Here is a 24,846-nt window from a genome sequence, read left to right on the forward strand (position 1 = left end):
TGCCGTGCCATGACCTCCCGTGAGCCTGGCACACCTTGCCCACGACGGGGTCATTCGTGGTAACGAAAGCTTCTATCGCTGACCATGTCTTGACAGGACACAGGCATGCGCGAACCCAGACAGGCGCACGCGGACGCACACACACAGGGACACCGTGTACAGGACCAACCCGAGCGCGCTCACCTGTGGTGTCCCTTGCTGATTTCGCCAGCCTGAAACACGCACACGTTTCACATGTCGACAGTGTGGCCATTGTGCACATGTCTGAATCAGATGTGTGTATCATTGTCTGCTCTGAATGCATCGCTCATATGACCCTATGGAGCCTGGTGGAGACAGCCTCAGTGTGGAGCGATTAATAACCAGTAGGTGGCGCTGTACTCCAGAGAGAGAGAGAACTGTATTCTGTGACAATAGGGCTTTCATGAGGAACAGGCAACGCAGGGCTCCAGAGTCCAGTTTCCCTTAATCCCCGTTTGACCTTTGGGTGCTGGAGTCACTTTCATGTTTTCATGTAACTGATTTCTGTAACGGAGTGGGAGCGAGAAACCTGGTCCCGGTGACATTCTTTAATGAGAACTGTTTAATACCTCTCATTACAAAGATATTCTCACAGCTGCTGATGGAGAGTAGCGAAACCTGCCTGCTGGAATATTCTAGCAATAAATCTACACCCACTATTATTTGAAAACTGTCCATTCACACAGTCACCCCGTTAAAAATAAGACTGTTTGATTTGGACAAAAGATCCTTCAACTTTAATTCACGTAATGAACACTGAACGCTGAATTTACCCAAACGCAGTCAGACTAGATTAGCGAATCGGACGTAATCTCAAAGTTCACCGCAAAAATCGTAGCAAAATGGACAAATTCAGAGAAGGAGAAAAAGAACAAACAGAAAACTGAATACAAACACACACTTGTAGGCAGGCACACTTCCAAATACACGTACATGCAAAACCAAAGTCCTGAAATGTTTTGTGAATTGATTGTTTTTGGTGCTGCTGTAGTAATGTTGCTTCACCACAGCACGAAAGAGCAGTGCCTGTTCTCGCGGTTCAGTCACCAAGTTGAGTCTAGTCATTATTCACCTAGTTATACATTTCTTTTCACATCAAATATATGATGTAAACAAACAATTTACGCAATTTAGCTCTAAAAACAACTGGGCCGTTATATAAAACAAGTTCGTGAACCCTGCTGGAGTCTGTGTCATGAGAGAAGTCATAACATGACATGATTTTATTAGCTAACAATTACTTTGCTCCAACAGGCCTTTTGTCAGACGTCAATCACATCTGCAAGCTGCTATCATCACTTCAGGAGATACATCCAGCCCAGACCTGCAAGTGTCTCTGTAGAATTTGCAGTGCTGACACTGCAAATTAAACAGTGGCTACAGCATTACATGTTTAGACTCATAATACCACCAGCCACCAGTGTCCAGAATACAATACAGGAGAATCATCAACAAACTTTTCACAGTAACATTGCCAACAAATACTGAATATGGCATCAGGATAAAACAGTTAAAAAAGCATAACATTAATAATTTTTCCTTTAATTGAATAGGAATAAACTGCAATTTCCCTGATTTTGCTATTTTTATAGAATGCATTATCCAAATGATAACTTCCAAAGTCATCCATGATGTCCAAGTTTACTTTGTCTCTGAAAATAAAGCAATATGTAATTAAAAAATGAAAAAAATCATAAAAAACTACAAAAAATACACACTCTGAGTCTCTCACTCACACACACACACACACACACACACACACACACTTATCTCGAAAACATGCAAATGAAAAATACATACAACACTATAACTTAAATTGTTAAGTGTTTCTTCTTAAACACACACACACACACACACACACACACACACACACACACACACACACACACACACACACACACACACAATATTGTGGGTGTGTGGGTGTGTGTGCGTGTATGTGTGTGTATGTGTGTGTGTGTGTGTGTGTGTGTGTGTGTGTGCGCACTCAGAGTATTTTAATCATTACTTAGACTTTACATTTTACTTCTGGATTTCTTCTTGAGTTTAAAGGTTAATGATGACATAACAGCGCAAGTGAAAATTACTATGTTCAAGACATTTGTGATGCTAGATCTCAATCACACCCTCACTCTCTCACACACACACACACACACACACACACACACACACACACACACACACACACACACACACACACACAATCACACACCTGAAATGAAAATAACTGTTAACTGTATTTGATTCTGTATTTGTATTTTCATTCAGTTAAATTCTAGTTAATAAAACTAGATTTAATTCAGTTCACCTTAATGTTAATTAAAATAATATGACACACATGTACACATACACACCCATAAACACACATACACACATGTAGTTTGCAACTGTCAACACAAATGTGCAAAATATATGCAACACACACACACACACACACACACACACACACACACACACACACACACACACACACACACACACACACACACACACACACAGTTATATCCACTAAATTATATTCACTACAAACAACCAATATATTTCAAATTAAGCACAGTAAAACAAATTACAATTATACAATTATAATTATTTACTAAAAAAAATCATTTGCCAATACAGCTGGAATGGTGCTATATCTGACATATATGTATGTGCTACTTTCTGACAATCAAAACGTTCATAAAGAATTGTTTATAAGTTTGGCTTGTTGTGAGGGGCAGTTACATGTCAATTCAAAATTCAGCAGTTTCCTTTACATTCCCAGCATGTATGTGGCTTGGATTCTGCCCTGAATACAAGAGACATCTTCAGTCTAGACTGGAGATGTATGAGTGTCTATAGGGGGAGGGGATCTAAACCCTTCAGCCTCATACTTCACACACACACACACACACACACACACACACACACACACACACACACACACACACACACACACACACACTCGTACACACACTAAAGGCGTGGGAACTCCATTCAGGGCTGAATTAGGGTTCCCTTGTGGGTGCACATGGCAGCAAGTGTGTCTAGGTGTGTGAGAGAGTGTGTGCCTGTATGTGACGCTGAAGGAGTTTTTCACACACTGCCCTTTGACGCGGTTAAGAATGCATTACTGCATGCTTGACACTCGGGCATTTCTCTTCTGGAAACCTTTGAAACAAACACGTATTCAAATGCGCTCGAATTTTGCACAGCGCTAAAGTTAATTTTTTGCTCTCTTTCCCCAGATATGGTGGCAGACATATGAAACAGAATAACAGGTCAACGAGAACCTCTGCTCTGCGCACACCTCCTCATCCTTGGCATACGTGCCGTTCCAAATTCCAAACGATCAAGGGTTAGGGTTAGTTCCAGCACCATTCCCAACCCCCTAGCCCCTTCAGATGATCCCACAACCCCCTTCAGATGATCCCACAACCCCCTTCAGATGATGCCACCTGCTCTGTGGTTCCACCGTACACCAGCGCTTCAGTGCCAACCCACCGTGCCACTCCTGTGAAAAACCCTCCACCATCCCCATTCTCGCAGTTTGATCTGCCGCTTGCCTGACGCTAAACTGACAATCATAAACCTGGTCAGGTGAAGCGGGCCTGCTTAACTGCCTGCTTATTACTGCTTTTTATTTTTAACGGCGTGGATGAGAATAAGCACAGTGTCAGGTGCAGCACTGTGTATCTGTGTGTATCTGTGGTTCCTGAAAATCACAGTGTGCATGTTCATGTGTGCGTGCATGCGTGTGTGTGTGTGTGAACAGATTCATGTCCGTGTATGTTTAATGCTATTTTGATTGTCTCGGTCATTCCATTCCAAAATTAACCTAAAAAAAATAATCGCCTACATTACAACGGATTTCTTTTTGAAGAAGATTCAAAGAAAATCAAAAAGGCTATCAATAGGCAATTAAATGACTGCATAATTAAAGATAAGTCATTTGGGGGAAAGCCGAAAACATACAATATTAAATCACATGTTCAATTTAAACCACATAATCTTTACATAAATATTGCTGATCACACACTACAAGTCTTGCAGCAGCATTAACAAGAATGCAATTTAGTGAATATAAGAAAAAAAACCCACTGGAAATCAATAAAATAAAAAAAACTGAAAAATAAATAAAATGTAAAACATGATAAAAATTAAACTAATCTATAGACATAAAAAAAACCTTTATTTGTGTGTGCTAGTATTTTGTAAACAGATTAATGGTTTCTGATATGCTGTAATCCCATCTCACATGTCCAATATGCTGAAGGAAAGCATGACTGAGCAATGCTTCACTAAACGCTAGTGTGATCATATTATTAATATTAATGTTATTAAAATCAACAAATAAAACAGTTACGGACTGCATCTATTGTTGTGCGTGTATGTGAACGCGGGTTAATATTTGTCTACCCGGAATATATGAAATATGAAGAAAAAGTAAATAATAATAAGATGGCGAAGAGGAAGGGATAAGAACTTATGCCGCGTATTAATTCAGGATTATTCGGTGATCAAAAATACCAGGCCCAGCATGTTAAAGCATTCCCAGAGTCAGCCAGGAAACAGGCAGTCTGCAAGGTGTAGCAGGCAAATCCTGAACTCATGGCCGCCTTATGAAACGAAAGGTACGCCTACTAAAAATGTGGTGTGCAGGTTTGGCCTCACAGTGCTGCAGTGAGGATCAGAACGCCTCTATAAACACAGTGAGCTCAGTCTTATTCTGAGCAGTCGAAAAACAAATGAACAGGTGAAGATGGACGATCCCCACTCCTCTATTAAATTGGGCAAAGTTTATTATTCAAAGTCACTGAAAATGTATGAAGTTGGCATACTGCTCTCTTTAAAAAAGGCCTTTCGTAACGAACCATTTATGTAGCACAGGATTTGAATGTTATCTGACCTGTTCCTGTTTCCATCTCGACGATGCAAATTTCCAAATACAAATAACCAAAACCATGACGATCAAGTACTAATATAAACATAATCTAAAACATACCCCAAGACGTTCAAATAGGCACGCGTTTGAATTAAATCTAAATCCATGTAATCGACAACTCAAACAGACCGCCGCTGTACAATTATGCAAACCAAACACACACAAAAATCACACAAAACTCAAGAAGATAAATAACTTACCACACAAAGGAATAAAGCATGATTAAAGAGAGGCGTTCCAGACTGGTACCGATGGCCTGTGTTGAGGAAGACAGAGAGAGAGAGAGAGAGAGAGAGAGAGAGAGAGAGAGAGAGAGAGAGACAGAGAGACAGAGAGATAGAGCAGGCAGTGAGCTCTCCAGAGCCAGCGTGAGTACTGGGGGAGATAGGCCAGAGGGGGCCGAGCCAGCCCCTCTACCCCAGATGCAGCCCCCAGCACTGGGCCACATGCCTGTCCCCTAGCCTGGGACGACCAGGCCTCCGCCACAATACCAGGCCATGAGGTTTGCCTGGGAGGCGCGTGTGTCGGCCCTTCTGGCAGTGAACAAGTCTTTGAATGGGGAATGTTAGCAAACAGACAAATAGAATGTCCGCTGCATGCTAATGATCCAGCCAGTCCGCTTGCAGCATTGGCCCATGCCTATGAATAATTCAGCGGGCTGAAAACTGAGCCCCCACCCCCTTTTAACCCCCCCGCACACACACACACACACACACACACACACACCCAGCGCCTCAAATGCCTTCAGTGGACGAAGAGCGCAAGGGGAGAGAGACAGAGCAAGGGAAAGAAGGAAAAGTATTCCAAATCACAGTTCACGCGCTCTCTTACTTCCTCGTCCGTTGTGTGTTGAAGGTCCACTTTTACGTCCAGCTGAATAAACACACGGTTGCGAGCACATGCGCGCACGCACACACGGTCGACTACGGACCTGCTCGTGGGTTTCCAACATGCAACATATTTCTTTCGATGGAGGCATCTCACTCATCGCCTTTTTATGTCTTTTGTTTGCAATTGGCACCTGTCCCAGAAAAAAAAAACTCCACCACTGCACCGCCCTCCTGCTCTCCTTTCAGAGAGAGAGAGAGAGAGAGAGAGAGAGAGAGAGAGCGAAAGACAGAGAGAGAGAGAGGGAGAGAGAGAGAGAGGGAGAAAGAAGAGTGTGAAAGAAGCACTGTATGTGTGTGCATGAGAGTGAGGAGAGGGAGGGCGAAACGGAACGTGTGCATGAGAGAGAGAGAGAGAGAGAGAGAGAGAGAGAGAGAGAGAGAGAGAGAGAGAGAGAGAGAGAGAGAGAGAGAGAGAGAGAGAGAGAGAGAGAGTGAGTGGGCGGTGCTTCAGCAATAGAGCTATTGGCATTTCCCTACTCTGAGACATGCAACAAGCTGGAAGCCCACAGCCATTTTCAAACCTCAGCACTACAAACGACCATCTGAGAAACATGAGCAGCAGCCACAAGCACCTGCAAAGCAGATCTGACACGAGCAGGAGGCGAGAACGTCACGTCTGCGCACAGGAGAGGGACAGAGCCACCAATCATCTCCTGTCGGGAGTCAAATAAAAACCACTAAAAGACCTGAATTCAAATAAAAAGTGCAGATGTATCAATGACTGCACCATAATAATTTTATGATGCATATAATTAAAACTGAATGAAAGCGTGAATATTATCTGTCCAAACATTAATGTGAGAATTTCATCCAAATTCGAACACAAAACTTATTCAAGTCAAACTTTTTTACTTTGAAAAGAGAAAAGCACAAAGGTCAAGAGCTCAGGCTCTCAAGGAAAAATAAGGGATGTTGGATGTAATCAAACTTGCTTCCAAACCCAAAAGACCCCTCGACTACATCACGGCAGACAGCATGTAAAGCAACTTGTTCAAAACACACATAGAGTCAAACCTGCAGGTGTCAAAACTTCCAATGAATTTGATATGGGTCAACTAGTGCGATCACCAATATATTTGTTATGTATTATTAGATTAGATATTAGATATTAGAACTGTTATCAATGATCTAGTCCTTTCTGCCTGTATCATTTCTTTAGAGATGGAGGTGGAGAAACATTAAGATTGCCAGTTAAATATTCACCTGCATATTATCAAACATACATTGGGTACTAATTAACTGCGATTTACCTTACCTAGACAAATCCCTTACCTAGACAAGTGTTTGATGAACTAGATAGTATCTTTGTCATTTTTTTTGTGCTTGTTAGATGTTATTCATTAATTATTTGGGGTTTCTACAGTATTAAAAGCCGCACAAGGCAATGCTCGCAGTTCTAGTTTCTACAGTATTAAAGCTGCACAAGGCAATGCCCGCAGTTCCTGCCACGTTCATGCAAAGGCCCCGAAGGAGTTCACCTCCTTCCTTAACCATCATGCCCTCCATCCAATCATTTCTCTAAAGCCCTTCCCTTAGTCAACTTACAGTGTGCTGTCCATGACACCCACACCATCATTTTAGTGATAGCTATTAGGATGTAAGAACATTACAATGGTGCTCTTCACTAAGTGATTCCAACAGCTTAAATTTGTTTTGGTTGTTCAATAAAGTAGTTATATATAATAATAAAAACAACTTAAGTAAGCCTACAGGTGTGTGGTGGTTTGCGGAGTTATTTATATGGGATTACTGAAACCCTCCATCTTTTAGACCATACCATGTTACATTCATGCAACAAGCACTTAGTACCATATAACCAGGCTAATGTGTCCTTCTCACCACAAATGCCTTTCATGAACTATTTAACGATGGCTGACGGCCTGTCCTGCACTCTATGACGGCCTATACGAGACATTACGTTCAAACGTCTGAGAAGTACCACAACTACTCCATCAATAACAGTCCTCATTTTTTGATAATAAGGGCCCCGTGGCCACCTCGTCTCACGTGTGTTAAGCAAAGAAGTCGAATCTTTGAAAGCTACTGAGGACTCGCCTCTTCTGCTCACCAGTGACTTCTCATAGTGTAGTGATAGGGATCTTATGTAATACATATCATTAAAATAATTTGCAGTCGAGTTGGAAACTGCAATTAAAAAGCAGAGGTTGGACTTCCTATCCATTGTAAAATGGACATGTGTGCTGTTGTGTAGTGGATTCTGGTGCTGGATACTCTGGTTTAGTGGGCCTGTGTTACTGGACGTGGGTTCCAGTACGGCCGACTCTCGTCATCGGTCCGTGTTCTCTTTAGACGTTTAATGTGTGAGACTGAAAAGTTTGACTTTTCAGTACTTCAAGTTTAAACATTTAGCCTCTAAATTGCTGTATTCTAAAAAACTATCGAAAATGTAAAATTCATGTTTATCACATTTAAATTAAGTACATCCAGAGGAAAATCATCACTCCCACGCACACATTAAATATGAAATATTCAAATCCAGATTTTTGTAGCATAATTCAGATCATTATTGAATACGAAAACAGATCCATACTCATTACCTTTAAAATGAACTAAACAGTTCACTTCATCTTAAAATACAAAACTAAACGAAACCAACGCAAGTAATTTCTTTGTGGAGAAACTAGTTTTCAGGACTGGCTGAAGGAAGAGGGTTAAAATCCAAAGTGTAGCGAACCTCCTTCTGCTGGTCGGGGCTGTGGAGAGGGGAGGACCCTTCTGTAGAAAGAGCTGCAGAAGCTTTTTTCTCTGTTTTATCTGCAGGCTCTCCTACCCCTCACATGTCTCAAGGAGTGAGAAAAGAGAGAGAGAGAGAGAGAGAGAGAGAGAGAGAGAGAAATTCAGACAGACAGAGAGAGGGAGAAAGAAACTGCGGTAGAGTGAAGAGAGGAAGTAAGAGAGAGAAGTGAAGGAGAAAGGGATGATGAAATAAGGGATCTGTAGAGAACACAAGCAAAGCAGCCAGACAGCATGAGAGAAAACCAGAGAGAGAATGACAACATGAGGAGGGAGGGGTTACAAGGGTGGAGAAAAGGGTGACACAGACTCCAGTTCTCCCAAGGACTACTCACTCTTGCGAGTGCACATGCACAAATACACACACACACACACACACACACACACACACACACACACACACACACAAAATGTTAACTATTTCCATGCATTTTACACTTGCACATTCGCTTGTGCGAAATGAAAAAATTATTCAGCAATTCTTTAAACCCCCCCCCCCCCCCCCCCCACATACCCAATTATTACTATAACAGAAGAGATTTACCAACTCACATAAAAGGCACATATAGAAAAACACACGGTTTTCTTAGACGAGCGACGGTCGAGTCCACTGCAAGAAGGGAAATAATGAGCCGAGCGCAACTCTAAAAATCAAGCTGCTGCCATCAAGCCGTGGACTGCACTAGCGACGGAGGCAGGACGGAGGCAGGACGGTGCTGCGCGGCCTTCCCCGCTCGGGCTCCGGTACCTGCAGAACTTATTTGTCAGTGTGCATGTCTGTCACAGCTCACGGCTCCTTCACGCTGCGCTGTCACAAGCCAGGAGCTCATAGACGCGCTCCTAAGCTCGAGGTGAAACAGCTGCTGTGATTTGCAGGCAGAACTCTTCTGTTGTGACGTCACAATCCCATGCGCGCGCGCACACACACACACACACACACACACACACACACACACACACACACACACAGCAATCGTGCACCAGCTACGGCACAGCCTACCTAACTTTGCCCATTGGTTGAGAAGTGTTTCACAGGGGAAAAGAGGAGGGGTTTTTGTGGCTGGGGTACTGAGCCAGTCATATCCATTGCGATATTCTTCCCTCTCCTCTCAGTTCTAAGATATTATCTGGGATTTAAGAGACGTGAACACCACATTCTGGCATGTTCAAGCTTCTCTCATTTGTGCCATTTGCGAATGATGCCACCAAGAAGAATCTTGTGCGAATTCCCGATACCACCGCACGAAACACAAGCACCAACACAGACTCATTCACACAAACACACACACACACACACACTCATACACACACGAGAAGACCCACGCGAACACATTTACTAATATTCCTGGTAGGTTGTTATCCAGAATTCAGTGAAAAAAGAAAAACACTGCACAGAAAAAGAAACAAATACAACTGATGCTACATTATCCATGGCCACCTTAGGTTCCCCTTCATTAGAGAAATGGTGAAGATTAAATGTTTTGGGCTGGTGTCCCTAGGAAACCGGCAGCGCGAGAGAGGCGAACACGTTCACAGGGCTCTCTCTGCAGGACGGATGGCTGTGTCTGCGTTACAGTACACACGGTGAGATCTCCTGCTTCAAATGCATTGCAGTGTTTAGCTGACGGGGCTCTGCTCACAGAGCAGTTATCACCATGACAAAGGCCTGCGTCACGTCCACCGGTGCGGACGCTCGCAGAACGCTGCCCCTCTCCCCCACACACACACACACACACACACACACACACACACACACACACACACACACACACGCACGGATGCACTTGCGAGCACAATCTGAGAGGAACGCGCGCTCCTCGTCGGCTCGGAGGAGAGACGGAGAGTCGCGGAGGTCTGGGGCCTCCTCTCCGGGCTCTGTCCCCTTTGCCCTGACGCCAGAACCGGGCCACGGTACACCGAAGGGTAGGAAAAAAAAAAAAAAAAACCCCTAAAGATTTCCTTCCTTTGTAAAATGTGATTTTTTAGGAATCTTTTTGGGGAGCGACAAAAGCGGACGGCGCATTTATTTTGGCAAGGACCAGGACGCTCTGACGTCATGTCGCACCACGGCTCTTTACCAATCACCAAATTGGACTTAGACACGTTTCACAGGTGCCCTGGCTAAACCTCTCACAGGCACTACACTGTATAAAGGAAAGTGCCAGCAAATCTTCTGTTTGAGTTATGTTGTTGTAATAGCACTGGTAGAGGCAGCGTGGTTCTGTTCTAATCTGCTGTGTGTTTACTATTTAACCTGTGTAGGGAGCTCAGTCTTGGCATGCGTGCACTGCTGTACACTCTAGTGAGTTCACTTGAGGATACAATTTTGGTTTTGGGTTGGCTGCCAACTTCCAAACAGTATGCGGCTGTATAAGGCCTATCGTTCATAAGACTGATGGACCGAGGGCACAGCTGATCACATGCCAATCATAACAAACTCTTTCACTGCACAACGTCAGGGCTATTTCATGCATTGCCACCAAGATCATTTGTAAAAAGCTTTTGCAGTTTTAAAACCTTTTTTTTCTGTACTCAGGCATAACATTTAACTCTTTATCTATTAATGATCATAGTAGGTTTATCCAGTAGGTTTGTTTTAAGAACAGATTTATTTATGTATACCTCAGTGTTGCGCTAAGCAACAATAACCTGACAATCAGTGTGCAACAAGTCACTGTACAGTTTTGCATATAATAGTTTCTGTCTAACAAAACTGGTGTTCATGATGTTATACTTAAAAACCTGGAATTTGAAACTTATTTATTCTATAAAAAATTATCAAAGCAAAATAAAAGTCCCTTAGCAGCACACATTAAAGGCTATTGTGGCAGTAATGCCACTGTAGCCAGACAGCAGTCAGCAAAATGTCCTTCCTTTCCTTCAAAAAACAAAATGGCTGCCGCACTCAATACATTACAGCACACGTACTACTCAGCCCAACCAAACACTACATATTTGAGACGTTGGAAAATAATGCAGTATTTCTACAAAATAAAATGCAAAAGTAAAATGTTTTTGTGCAATAAATAAAATTTAACACGTGGGTGTCCTTCTAAATCGTTTTAACTGTGCAAATACCTGTAGCCTCCTTTACAATTTTAAACTTCACTTTTACAGTGTGTTTTTGTGCACAGTTCTTTTTTTGGCAGTTTATGTAATTTTGAAAATGAAAGAACAGCAAATGCACATGAAACCAATGAAAAAAGCAGTTTGTTAGTAGCGTGTTGAGGGACAAAGTTTGTTAAGTTTCATGGTCCTGCTGTGCCATATATAGTCTGTTTAAAGTGAGAGAAATAGCAGAGCCCAAAGATGCACTAATTAAAAACAGACAGCGTCACTCACAGGTGTGCCAGACAAAGTAACACCCAATCAGACGCATGCAAGCGGCGTGGAAACAGCTTTTTACTCGTTGGCTCTGGCTTTGCTCTAAGAAACAGCAGCAAAGGCTGGTATTAGATGGACAAGAGGGGGTAATGCAAGGAGTTAGGGTTCAGAGCGACCGCCACCACTGCAGCGTATAAAAGGGGCTGTGATTCAACACAACGGTCTGCAGAAAATTAACAAACCGAAAATAAATATGCACCATGCACACAGGGTGCTCTTCAAATTCATGAAGGTTACAAATAACATTTTAGTTAACCTCCTGCATTTAAATGCCCAGAATCGGGGATATATGAGCAACGTGTAGTGGTTCTGAATGCTTCAAATAAATTTTAAAGGCAAAATTTAAGCGTTAGTGAAAAAACACAAAATCAAGTTTATCGCAGGGTTTATGAGGGAAAAGCCCGTTTCACTCACCTTCGGCTCCCGTGCGCCGACACAGTCACAGGCTCGCCACGGCGGTGGTCTCTCCTGGGCCCCTACGCGCACGTGTCCACAAGACTTCTCAATTACAGCTGTGAACTCTGGGGTCAGCCTCTGTAGAGAGAGGAACAAAGGGCTTGACCCTGGGGTCAGAAGTGTTACGCCGGGAGCAGGCCGGCCTCCATTCAAAGAGAGCGTGCTGTTTGCTTTGTGTAGGTAAAGACCACTAAAACAGTGACTAATAGAGATTAGAGAGTGATCCCTGTAGGACTGCTGCTTGGGGCACACCCCTGACCTCCTGCGACCGTCAGCAGCCACAAAGTGAAGTGCGGTCACCCGCGCAGCTCGCCGTAGCCGACAGTCACACGCAGAACACGCACGCTGTATGTCTTACAACCAGCACATACACTTCAATTCATTAATCATTGTAAAGTTACTTAGCATGTGTGTGTGTGTGTATATATATATATATATATATATATATATATATATATATATATATATATATATATATATATATATATATATAAAATAATACAAAATAATACAAAACATGAAATATATATATATATATATTCACATATATATTTAAAGTTATTTATATATATTAATAAGTATATATAAATTAAATTAAATTTATTAGCAGTTTTAATAAATGCATGATTGCAACAATATGGGAAACAAAAACATAATTAATACCTGAATACCTGACATGTTTTTTTTATGTTGGCTACAATAAAAAAAATTATTTTTCAATATGTAGAACTAATTCTGTGTGTCTAGAGAAGTTAGATAAATACTTCATATTGTTAATCATCTGGGCAGCAGAATTTTGGAACTCTGGAATGTTTCTATATTTGATAATGTATTTCTAATGTATGTGTAATAAATGTACTTTTCCTTTTTTCAAAAGAAATTAAAAGGGAATACAACATAATCATTCCAACATAAAATACTTCAAATATACATAAAATATTCAAATATAGATTTAATGCCATCCTATATTTACCTTCTCAAAATCTCAAATTGCTGCTTCAGCCATTACCCAACTAAAACACCCCACACCCCACAAAACCAGTGCACTTGTCCACACACACTGTGCAAATGTGCATCTGTTGAAGAAAAAAATACTTTGAATAGGGTAAAACACAAAAAACACTTGAAAATGAACTATAAATAACTTTGCTTAACAGTACAAAAACACAGTGTTTCCAAAGCCAGGCTACTGTACGGCTGCCCTTTCAATATGCACCAATATGCACCTCTAATTGCACAGGGGAAAAAACTAAAACTAAGGACCATTGCCTGTTTGTCTGAAGGTGTAGCATCCTGTAATGCACTCTAAATGTGTCAGACTTAAAAGTACATAAGAGTTTTTATCCTAACTGAACAAAATGTTCTAAATTAAAAATGCAGGCGCAGTAGTCCAAGAAGTGTCTTACAGTAATACAAATGTATTATGCAATAAAATCAAGTAGCTTTGGGGTGTTTAAAGTTTGGGATATTTCAACACATAGTTAAAATAGTGCGTAATAGAACAAAAAGGCTTTTAGTTTTAGTACATGCATGAATCGGTGCGTATGCAGGCACATGGTTGTGTAAGGGTGTGGCAGGGCTGCAGTGAAATAACAAAATGGAGGAGCATGAGAACATGGTGTGCATGTGCGATAACAGCACCGGTCTGGGCCTGAGCAGGCAGGACAGGACATTACAAACACTGATATCACGCATTATTTGAACAAGATGCAGGTAAAATGGACTCCAGCCAATGGCATAATTTTACCGCTCTTTAGCTGAGCAGGTACAAACCTACTCCAGTGCTCAGTCACAGAAAAAGTTGCCGTGAAGTATTTTAACTTGTCTGACTGTGTGGCTTTGCCCATACTATGAAATCTTTCTTTTTTTGTACTTTCAAAAAATATTTGGTGTGTCTATAAAAATACAAACAACAACAAAAAACCCCAAACCAAAACAAACTAAAAGAAAACATAGTTATAATGAACATATAGATCATACACACGTGCATTATGTTCATCACCGGATTACTGTGAATTAATTACTAAGGTTATTAAGATTTGTACATAATTACCTTTTTCAGTTAAGACTAAAATATATAACTGGCTTCTTTTTCTTAATACATGTACTCAAATGTTAGCGTTGGAACAACTTTTTTGTAAAGCTGTTATATTTTGGGGCACTGAACTATACAATCACTAAAGGAACAAAATCAATAGAACATTTCTAAGCGCGTTTTCACTACATTTCCACTATATTAATATTTAATGTGTAACACAGATAACAAAAATTACGGTGATGATGAACAATGATGACAACATAGTGGATGAACAACATAAAATATAACTAAGTTGGACATTCGACAATTGTTGATGCTAAGACAAAGTTCTGTCTATTTCAAACTAATACATCTTTTCAGCAAAAAACAATTTCTACCAGACTGTTTGAAATACACTACAGGACATGACCATGTACACACACACACACACACACACACACACACACACACACACACACACACACACACACACAGAGAGGAATGGTTTCAGAGAGCAAATGTCCCACTCTCCTGAGATGCATAAACTCTCGATTATAAAAACTGATTAAAAGCAAGTGAAAAGTCACAAACTTTTTTTATTACATCAAAAAGATTCACACATTTATCCTCCCGTCGTTTCCTGGACTGCAGAACAATGCCTTTTGATCTGAGAAATGACTCCGATTTCCTAGGACATAAATTTAAAAACGTTATGAAACTTTTCCCGACCATCCAACGTTATGAGCCAGATGTGTCTCAAAGCAAACATGACAAGGTTAAATGATTCAAGGATGTTCTCAATGTAAAAGAATTGAAAGGTGCTGTGATGTATTGCCTTCATTCGTCAGACTCACTCTCCCTTTAGCAACAGAGATCTACCTTTCCATAAAAAGCAGGAGGCTATATTTAAATTAAATGATTGTGTGTATGCTTTCTCAGTATTTATTCATGGTAAAAAGTATTTTTAGAGAAGACACATTGTACTCATTTGCTGTACGTTATTAAAAACCTCTGTTACCCTGCATTTCCACATAAGAAAGAATAATGTTAACATAACCTAGTTCAGGTGATAAACAGATTTATTAAAACACATTTAAAAAGTAAATTAGTGCCTATCTGCATTTTTATATTTCACCATAATTCACTAAAGTATAAAAAACAGTAAATGTGTATATATCTATAAATGTATATTTTATCACCAATCACTAAAGGATAAAAAAATCAACAAAACAGAATGTAATGCATATTATATAAATTTTAATTTAAAGCTAGCCCAAATTTCCTCTTCATGTAACAGTACTGATATAAAAATTTTCGTATTCTATGTGTGACTACGAGAGTGTTAGAAAACCTAAAATTACATTTGATATATTTTTATTTTTAAAATATAATACTCTAATCAATGCAATAAACATTTAGATATTTGCACTGATTAATACTGTGAAATGAACCTTGCAAAAACTATTTTCATCCTGATTGCGGAGGAGAGCATTCATTTTCCTCATAACAATCCATTCATAAAATCGTGTGTATTTTTCAGGTAAGAAATCATTACGAACAACCAACATTTCAGAAAATGGTTAAATTACCTGCATAACACGAAGGTAAATTAAATGCATAAATTATATGTTGAGCCATTTAACCTGCCTGTTGCAAAGACACATACTCCCCCCCCCCAAAAGACACAACTCACCTTAAAGATGGGACATAGGGACAAGTGTTGAAAAATGACAGCTGCAGGACAGCGTTTCTGCGGACTAGTCTCTCATGCACACGCTAATTCGCACAGTGAGTGCAGGCGACACGTATGAGTCTAGAACATTCTGTGAAGCACATTATACTTCAAGAGAAGGGCAGGATTCTAGGGCACTACCCCACACACTCGTTAACTCTACCTCTTACAAGCTGTTCACTGCCAAGGGAGTAGCAGTTGGACAAGAGGTGCGGGAAGACTCCTTTAAAAACGGTAGAAAATACAGATGCACCTAATCACCTCCAAAAATGTACTTTAAAAAGTTGGATTTCAAAGAACAGAAGTCTAAATGATCTTACAATAAAACATAACACTGAGGAGAAAAGTGTTAACCAACCCCTAAAGCTCCAACCACACAAGTCATTATTCTAACAAAAGACTGTGCAAATATTTAGTTAATAAAAGCAAACTCCACCCCACTGTGAAAGCATATTATTTAACGCTTGGAATATGACTAGTATTAACAACTTTCACCAACACATTTCAGATTTTTAAAAAATCCACAAGGAATAGCATTATGAGATTCTTTAACAGTTTACTAAATGTTTTATTATATTACTCTGATAAACCCGACAGATATTTAACACAAAATAAACAAACTACTCCAATAATTTTCCACACAAATCCTGGATTTTCCTGGATATCATTCACACGAAATGTCATTTTCTTTCCTAGCATGCACCACAGTAATTGTTAACACAAGGCGATGACCAAAAGCAGGGCATCCTCAAAAACGATTTATTCTGGGATCTACCTGTTGTGCCAAGCTTTCATCCTAGTCTGCAGGCCCCAACAGCTATTTGCTATGGCGCTTGTTCCTCCCCCTGTGTGCAGGCCAGTGCTGGCGGAGGTGTGTGTTTGCCGCAGAGAAAAAGAGAGATGAGGGTGCACACAGCCTCTTAAAAGGCTCTGGACCTTCGCAGCTAGTCCTCATGTGTGCCACGTCATGACCCATCAACGTGGACCGAACTTCCAGGCTCAGCCCACACCCAATCCCCTTCGGCCCAGGGTTCCACAACTGCCCCCCTGGAGCAGCACCCACAAAATGGCCTCTCCGACTTCAACGGCATGTTCGGGGACCCACGCCCACCCGCCTGTCCAGTGCATCGGGCAGATTTCAGCAAGGTTTTTAAACGTTCGACACGCCAGCCAGGGCGGAGGGGACGGGTGGAGCCGGTGGTGCGGGAGAATTGGTGACGACATGGTCAGGCAGTTATAAAGGGTGTTGTACTAAGGAGCGTGGAGGGAAAAAAATGTTCGTACAAATTATGATTCAAATCTAAGTCACAGCTGCTTCCACAAATACAGTGATGGGCCCATGTTATTTTCAGTGACAAGTTGCAAGAGTTAAAACGATCTATCACACTTGTGAACGGCATGATGTAGAGTCGCTGTGAGAACCATGGGCGGCACCGGGAACTGTAACGGATGGCAGTTTCTAACAGATGCACGGGGCGGATCGCTATCGAACAGCCATGCGGTCGATACACAAGGTTAGCACAGGCAGTAAATGCACACATACAGACAAAATCTTTACACTGAAAACCCGGCAACAAGGACCAGGAGCAATTAGTCACTTGGACGAAGTTAGGAACTACCAGCAAGAAGAAAGACATCAAAAAGTAGAGAAATAGTGGAGTAGTGCAGTCCATACAGCTATTTTATATATATTTTATCATCTCTACATGTATGGCGGCCATTATATTGTAGAGACTTCTGAGTTATGATAAAGGCATTCTTCACTGATTAAGTGATCACCTTAAAGACTTGGGAGAGCATGCCAAAATGCAAGAAAGCTATGACACAAAATCAGGGTTTTACCACCAATTTGATTTCTGAATATATCTTCTTCTTTTTTTTTGAACAGTTGTCATAATCTGCAAATAAATGCTCTAAAAGACAATCTTTTATTAGGAAAATTTGAACATTGTCAGTTGTAATGGAATAAACCAAAAAAAAAGTAAATTTTACATTTTATAATGCATAAATAACACATAGGAAAGCCAAAGAAAGTTATACTATTGCAGTGGTCGCTTAATCTTTATCCAGAACTATATAAATGTGTTTCTCTTAATGTGTCCATGAAGAAAAAACTTAATAATGAGCAGGAGGTGCCAGAAGCCAAAATGGACCAATCAGGAGCAAAGGAGCAAGTGTGAAGTTTCCTAGGGGGCGGAGACTCTCTGACAGGCACCTTTCTGAGTGTATGAAACATCACTTCTGCAAGTACGTTTGTCATTCTTGCTCCAGGGTATTAACCCCATTACATGTCATTTTTGAAGGGATGATATAGGTCAGCAGAGGAGACTTGTAATAGCAAAAACACATTATCCTGCAATCGTTTTTTCTTGTTTTATTTCTTTATTTTCTTTAATTGTCTTTGTGCAAGCGCTCTCCCAGTGGGAATTACAGCCTTTAATAGGATGAGGTAAGGATGGTGTAAAACTAGCCTGTTTCCAGTGTCTATCTTAATGTACAGCCTACTGAAGGTCCCGGAGATTAATAAGACTCAAATAGGCGACATTTAGAACCAATCTTGTCTCAAATACCTGATTATATTATTGCGAGCATTTTTAAATAAAATTTACTTTCAGACTGATGTGTTTTGTGTTACTTTAAGACTGTGGTATCGCATCGAATTAAAGAAACTGACTATAAAATATATAATAGAGAAAAAAAAACTATAGCAGTGACCTAGTCTCTACTCAACAACATATGTAAATGTAAACCTACTATTCCTAAAAAATCCCGAATCCCTTTTCCAATAAATCCTACTAACCAGGGTCAGCCAGGACAGTGCGGACAGACAAACTAAACGGGCGAGGGGTGGGTATAGATGTCAGCAGTGAAGGGCACACAGGTGTCATCAAAATCAGCCATATGTACACATGCAAACGCAAACGCAAACACACACACGCACACGCACAGGAACACACACACTCGAAACATTAACTGATATGCAGTAGGGTTTAGATCCACACCCATTGTCAGGCAAAAATTGGTGTAGTCAACTACAGAACATAAGTCAAAAATACATGATATCAGAGGAAACAAATCTATCTGTGTTGAACGTTGATGTGGGCCACCATAATTCCTGACCATTCAGTGTCCATCTCATGACATATTCAAATAATCATTAAATGGACTCCACTACTTGAAGTGAATGATTACTGGTATGTATAGCAGAGGACATGTGAAGGACATGTAGAGGACACACAGCAAAAGACCCTATAGAGTTGCAGAGAGTTCACAGGGGGATTAATTACGAAGACCTGAATCTTCAGATTGTGTCTATGTCTGCTCGTCTGAGGAGCAACACGTCAGCACTGCAGCCATTCACGCTACACACACAAACACTTGTGAATAGGGTCCACTTAATCAGGCTCGCTCCCTCCTTCTCTCCCTCTCTTTTTTGTAGAAGCACAAACGCGCACATACATGCACACATACACGCATGAGACGCCTTAATAGGCGGACTGAGGTACGATAATCAAATTATTCTCAGCGCTAGCTGAAGTCTACCGACGGCTCTCTCCCTCTCCCTGACGAGGAACTAATGACTCCCCAGATATCTGAAGGGCTTCAGCGCAAACACACATAAAAGCTCGCGCGTGCTGTTAAGCCAGTGCTGGCGAGGAAGGCCTCTTCGAGACGACCCCAAGGGAGAGCGCGCGAGAATGGGCTGGCACTCGCGTGATGAAAAGGTGTAGAGATGGAGGACAGGGCCGCTTGGCACTCGTTCCAGTCCCTCGTCCTGGGTCTGTCTCGGTCAACCTGTACGCCGTCAGGGCTGAAACAAACGCACATGGAGCTGTCTTGCTTGCACAAACTACAGGACGGCCACTGGGACGACCCAAGGCCGCCTTCAGGGCCACGGCGGACGGGCGGAGCGGCCCCAGCATTCCGGCTCGGGGCCGGCACACGGCCCCGTCTGCTGGGGGGGGGGGGGGGGGGGGGGGGGGGGGGTGGGTCCTGATGTTACTGCACACGACATGCCGAGAATCCTGAGCCTTCGCTCGGGCCAGTGCTCTCTTTATGCTCAATGCAAACATCTACTTTGAGAGACAAAAGTTTCATTTTAGTGGAATGGGGAAACAAAACTGCCTTGGCTAAATTGCATGAAATGTAATGACTATACAGCTTGAGGTATACGTACTGTTACTGACATGCTAAGATATCTTTATATTTTTATAGTGTTTATGTTGCATTGAACAGATGGATTAATGAATTAACTGTAAAAATGCTCTCTCTGAACTCAAAATATAGCAGTAGTTCTAATAATTCCTACATTTGGTATCGGGGTGTAAGAGTAAGAGACTACGTCTGTCTTTAAAGAGATTAAATAAATGATAAAATCTAAATCTCTAAATCTTACATTTAAAAAATCTTTTATCTTTGAATACAATTCAGTGCCATATATAGCTTAAAATCAAACCCCCCGTTCTGCTCTGCATATCAACAGCACATACTGTATATTTAATCCTATTCAGGATGTAGTTCCTAACAAACTACATAAAGACACTATTCATGACTGAAAATATACTGTCCGCAATTTCGTTAACTTGTGAGTGGAGCACACATTCCTCTGTGGACTACAATAGGAATAGCTGCATGCATTACACCTGACTGGGGTGCTGGAAAAACGCTCCCTTTATAGAGCGTCTGGAAAACCTCTAGAGCTTATCAAGTCTCTGAGTCAGAGTGCTCTGGGTCAGCAGAATTTATGCACACGAGACTCTGGGTGATAAGGGTCAAATGATGTCATTCAAACAGAATGAATTACCAACCGCAATCCAACATTAAGCTCTTAGAACAACACAGAGTAACATAAGTCACGTATGGTACCGCTTGTAATCATTTCTCACTCACTCTTCAGTGCCGCTATTTTTCATATTGTTGCTGCCAACATTTATAGTATTTATTTAACCTATATAATATCTAAACGTTACACCGTCTGAGTGTCTGCTGATGTAGTGAAGAAGTTAGTGAGAAACCTGAAGTGTCTCTTGACAATACTGCTTTCGCCTGTTCTTCTGCAGTATTTAACACAGATCCCTGGGCTCTTTTAAAGACGTGCAGGGAACACCAAAAAAGTGTGGAGTTGATGGTGTTCATTTTGTATTCCAACCATCGCTCCTCTCATTGGCTGCACATTGGTTGAGGTGGAGCTGGTGCAGCTGGGGGGGGGGGGGCGGGACTGCAGAGCACGGACGGCACAACGTACGAACGACGGCGACGTCGAGCCGATCTAACCAGCTTGTGGATGCAAGGACAGAAGTATGTCACAACCACAGACATTTGGTTATTTCTCAGTACAGATTTAGTGGTTTCTCAGTACAGATACAGTGGTTATGTATATGACTGGTAATATGATTTGGCTAACTACGCCTCCTTTAAAGAAATGTTTCGTCTACGATCATGTTTTAAAATGCAGCACTGGCTTTAAATAATACGCCTAATCTATCCTGCTACACCAAGGTGGATGGAGCTGTTCCAAGGTCCCTATGTGAAAACACCTCCGTCAATCACATCCTGTGGGTGGGTCCTTGTGGAAGGACCAGGCCCAGCCAGAGCTCCAGACCCCCCAGGATAGCTCAAACGTCTCAGGGCCGCATCGGAAGACGCCTGCAAGCAACCCGCGAGACTGCGGGTCTGGAGCGAGCGAGATGAGAAGTAACGATCGGAGCGGATGAGAGAGACAGCCGGACGGCAGAGCGCAGAGGAGCGCACCACCCACGGCTCCACCTGACGGGTGGAGGGAGTGCTGCCCTTCTGACTCATGAGAAATGGAGCTTCAAAGTGCTTCTCTCTCAGGGTAACATTTATTTTGGGTTTCATTTGCAAGCGCGTTGCAGGAATGATCCTTATAAAAAGCAGCCTAATCCATTGAAAAAGACTCAGAGTCTTACAAAGCCGCAGCTCCGAAAAAGGTTGAACAATGCCACAAGAAACATTACGAAGTGAGAAGGACAAAACGTTTCCAAAGGAGCTCCAAAACAAGAGCAATCGAGCGACCCTGACCAGCCCAACATGTTTATGAGGAGTGAATCTACATCATGCTATGCTAGCAAGAGCTGGAGCTAGTAGTTCTGCAATGATGAGGGATTAAGAAGAAAAAGTTCTATTTCCAGTCATGCCAATTAAAGGGAAGTTTTAAAAAACCCACTGTTTTATGGACTGGTGAACCGACTGAGTTAAGATGGCAAAAAATGAAATCCCAACCCCGTCACACACATCAGACGACAGGTTTATGGGAAAGACAAATAACATCCTGATCACTGAGGCTTCATCGATCATCAATCTCCAAACAAGTGGGAGATCGGGAGAGTTTCATCCTAAATCTGCCGTTTATTTCTGCCAGGAAGATCCAGCGAGAGACGGAAAGTCCTATTTGCTCAATTTTCCAGCGCTTTCTCCACAGGAACATGTCCCAAACACTAGAGCCGGCGTCCTGGATTCAAACATTTTCACCGCTAACGAAGTTTGATTTTTCTCTTGCTCTCCATTGCCATCTGTTTTTATTCTGCTGATTAGCCCTCACCTGTGTCACGGAGCCATGAATAACATCTTCTCTCATCTCCACAATCCTCCTCAGTCTGTGGAAGATAAATCAAAACAGTTAGGAACACTGCATCATTTTAGGCAAAGGTCCAAACAACGCATATGCAAATAATAACCTAGCATTTGTAATGAAGTGGGGTTACTGAGTTTAAAGGACATATGGCCCCGGCTAATATTTAAATATCTTACTCAGCAATACAGTATACAGCATGTGTATTTATGCAATGTCACACGAAGAATGGTTTTGTATACAGGCATCATGACAAAATATGGGTCATAGCACCTTTGTTACTGATGAGTTGCTAATCGTTGCTACAGAAAATACAGAATTGTACAGAGAATATTTGCTGAAGCAGCATTAATCTTTATTTTTATGTTCTCGAGTCACAAAACGAGGTCCGTTCAGTTTGGACCGAAGTGGGATCTCCCAGCCTTTCCTCGGGATTCAGTCACTTGCTTTTGACTCTGGACCTCGGCTACTCACCGTAGCCTAAAAAATAGATGTTTTCTTGGCAGCGTGAAAAAAACTGCGGGTTCAGCCAAAATAGACAATGAAGCAGTATGGGGAGCTGAAGCACATGCCAGATTGCAGAGAGCGATTCAGAGCAGCCCCCTCCCTCTCCCCCTCGCTCCCCTCCCCGCCCCCAAAAAGATCCACAGTGGAAAGAAAAGCCTTCTCCCTGTCCTCAGATGAACTCGAACATGAGCTTCCTGTTAGACCCCGGGAGGAAACACCCAGCGCAGCAGACTCACACTCACAGAGGAAGGCCTTCACTGCCGAATTCTTTACTGCCTGCAAAATTAGGTCAAGCACTTAAGAGCTCCTCGCTCGGAAAAGCAGCTCTCGCACTCTTTCAAACATGCAAATGCATGCATGCACTCGCGTGTGCACACAGACACACACACGTACTAGCACACACACACACACACACACACACACACACACACACGCGCACGCTAGCTCACACACACATACACACAGAAAATCTGCTGCATGCACAAATATAATATGCGAGCTATATATATATATATAAAACACATTTAAATCTCAGAGACGTGAGTAATGTTTGTCCCTCAAGCACCCCCCCCCCCCCCCCCCCCATATCCCAGCTCCCTATCCCAGAATTCTCAGTCATCGCTTGCAGTCCGAGCGGTGTGGACACGCTCTTCGCGCTCGCCACCGGACGCCGCTTCCGTGCCAGTCTCAGCCCATGGGCAGACTGCAGGCTCGGACCGGAGCCCAGGTCTTTAGCTGCTAGCGCTGGCTACTCGCCCCGCGACACCCGTCACACTCAGGAGATCAGTGCGCACACATGCCCACACCTAGATCTCACTACACAAACGCATCACGTGGGCAAAGACGTTTTTAAGCTCCCTCGACTTTCATTTACAGCTGGGTTCCAGCCACGGATGGCCGGGGTTAGGCACCAGGGGTCAGCGTGTTCGCGGGACCGGGTCCACCAGCACCATCCTATCCTGTATGATCCAAACACTGTACGCCATAATGTAGCAGGCCTGGGTCAGCACTGCCACATCATATAAAAGATGCTGAAAGTAATGAAAGTGAAATGGTCAGTGTACAGCACTGTGGGTAGGTCATGTTGACACATTACACACTTGGCCTTCTTCTTTAGAGGGGAAAAAACAAAAAAAAAAAAAAAGAAAAAGGAGGGGGGGAGAGAGAGAGAGAGAGAGAGAGAAGGCAATACCCCAGAGCAAAATCAGGGGAGGGACAGAGAGAAGGAACGAAAGAAAAGGAAAAAGTACACAGCAACACCGGCCGCCAGCTTTCTGTCAGCCGATGGTGCAGTGGTGAGTTTGGGGAGACATTCCTGTGGGACTAACAGTTTGGCCCGGCCACAGATCCAGAGTCATGGAAAGACACTTCCAGTGCGCACACAGCACAAATTCAGCCGAGCTGCCCCGGCGCTCGCAGGGCTCCGGCCCGGCCTGCACGCGTACGCCTTCCTGGGCTCCGAGCTGCACGGCAGGCGAAACGCGGTCACAGAACGCGGACGTAAACCTGGAGCTATTTTTGGCACGTGAGGCGGTGCGCTGAGCGACGGCATGAAAGCAGAAGGAAACC

General features: G+C 42.4%; 1 protein-coding gene across 9 annotated transcripts in view; it reads right to left on the bottom strand.

The window, feature by feature from the left end:
• Positions 1-24,846, bottom strand: part of pparaa (peroxisome proliferator-activated receptor alpha a) — a 46,231-nt gene that overhangs the window by 18,117 nt on the left and 3,268 nt on the right. The window contains exons 1-5 of one of the 9 annotated variants that reach the window (XM_077004951.1): positions 16,954-18,001; positions 16,140-16,269; positions 15,050-15,134; positions 12,388-12,507; positions 5,146-5,201 (exon numbers count right to left, since the gene is read on the bottom strand). The gene's annotated coding sequence lies outside the window, so the exon portion shown is untranslated. Of the gene's footprint in view, positions 1-5,145; positions 5,202-5,776; positions 9,058-9,141; positions 10,025-12,387; positions 12,508-15,049; positions 15,135-16,139; positions 16,917-16,953; positions 18,002-22,740; positions 22,796-24,846 lie in introns of those variants that run through there. The other 8 variants (XM_077004950.1, XM_077004948.1, XM_077004952.1 and 5 more) reach the window with 8 other exon arrangements.

This window comes from Brachyhypopomus gauderio, chromosome 5, assembly GCF_052324685.1.
Source record: "Brachyhypopomus gauderio isolate BG-103 chromosome 5, BGAUD_0.2, whole genome shotgun sequence".
In the NCBI taxonomy this organism is placed as follows: domain Eukaryota; kingdom Metazoa; phylum Chordata; class Actinopteri; order Gymnotiformes; family Hypopomidae; genus Brachyhypopomus; species Brachyhypopomus gauderio.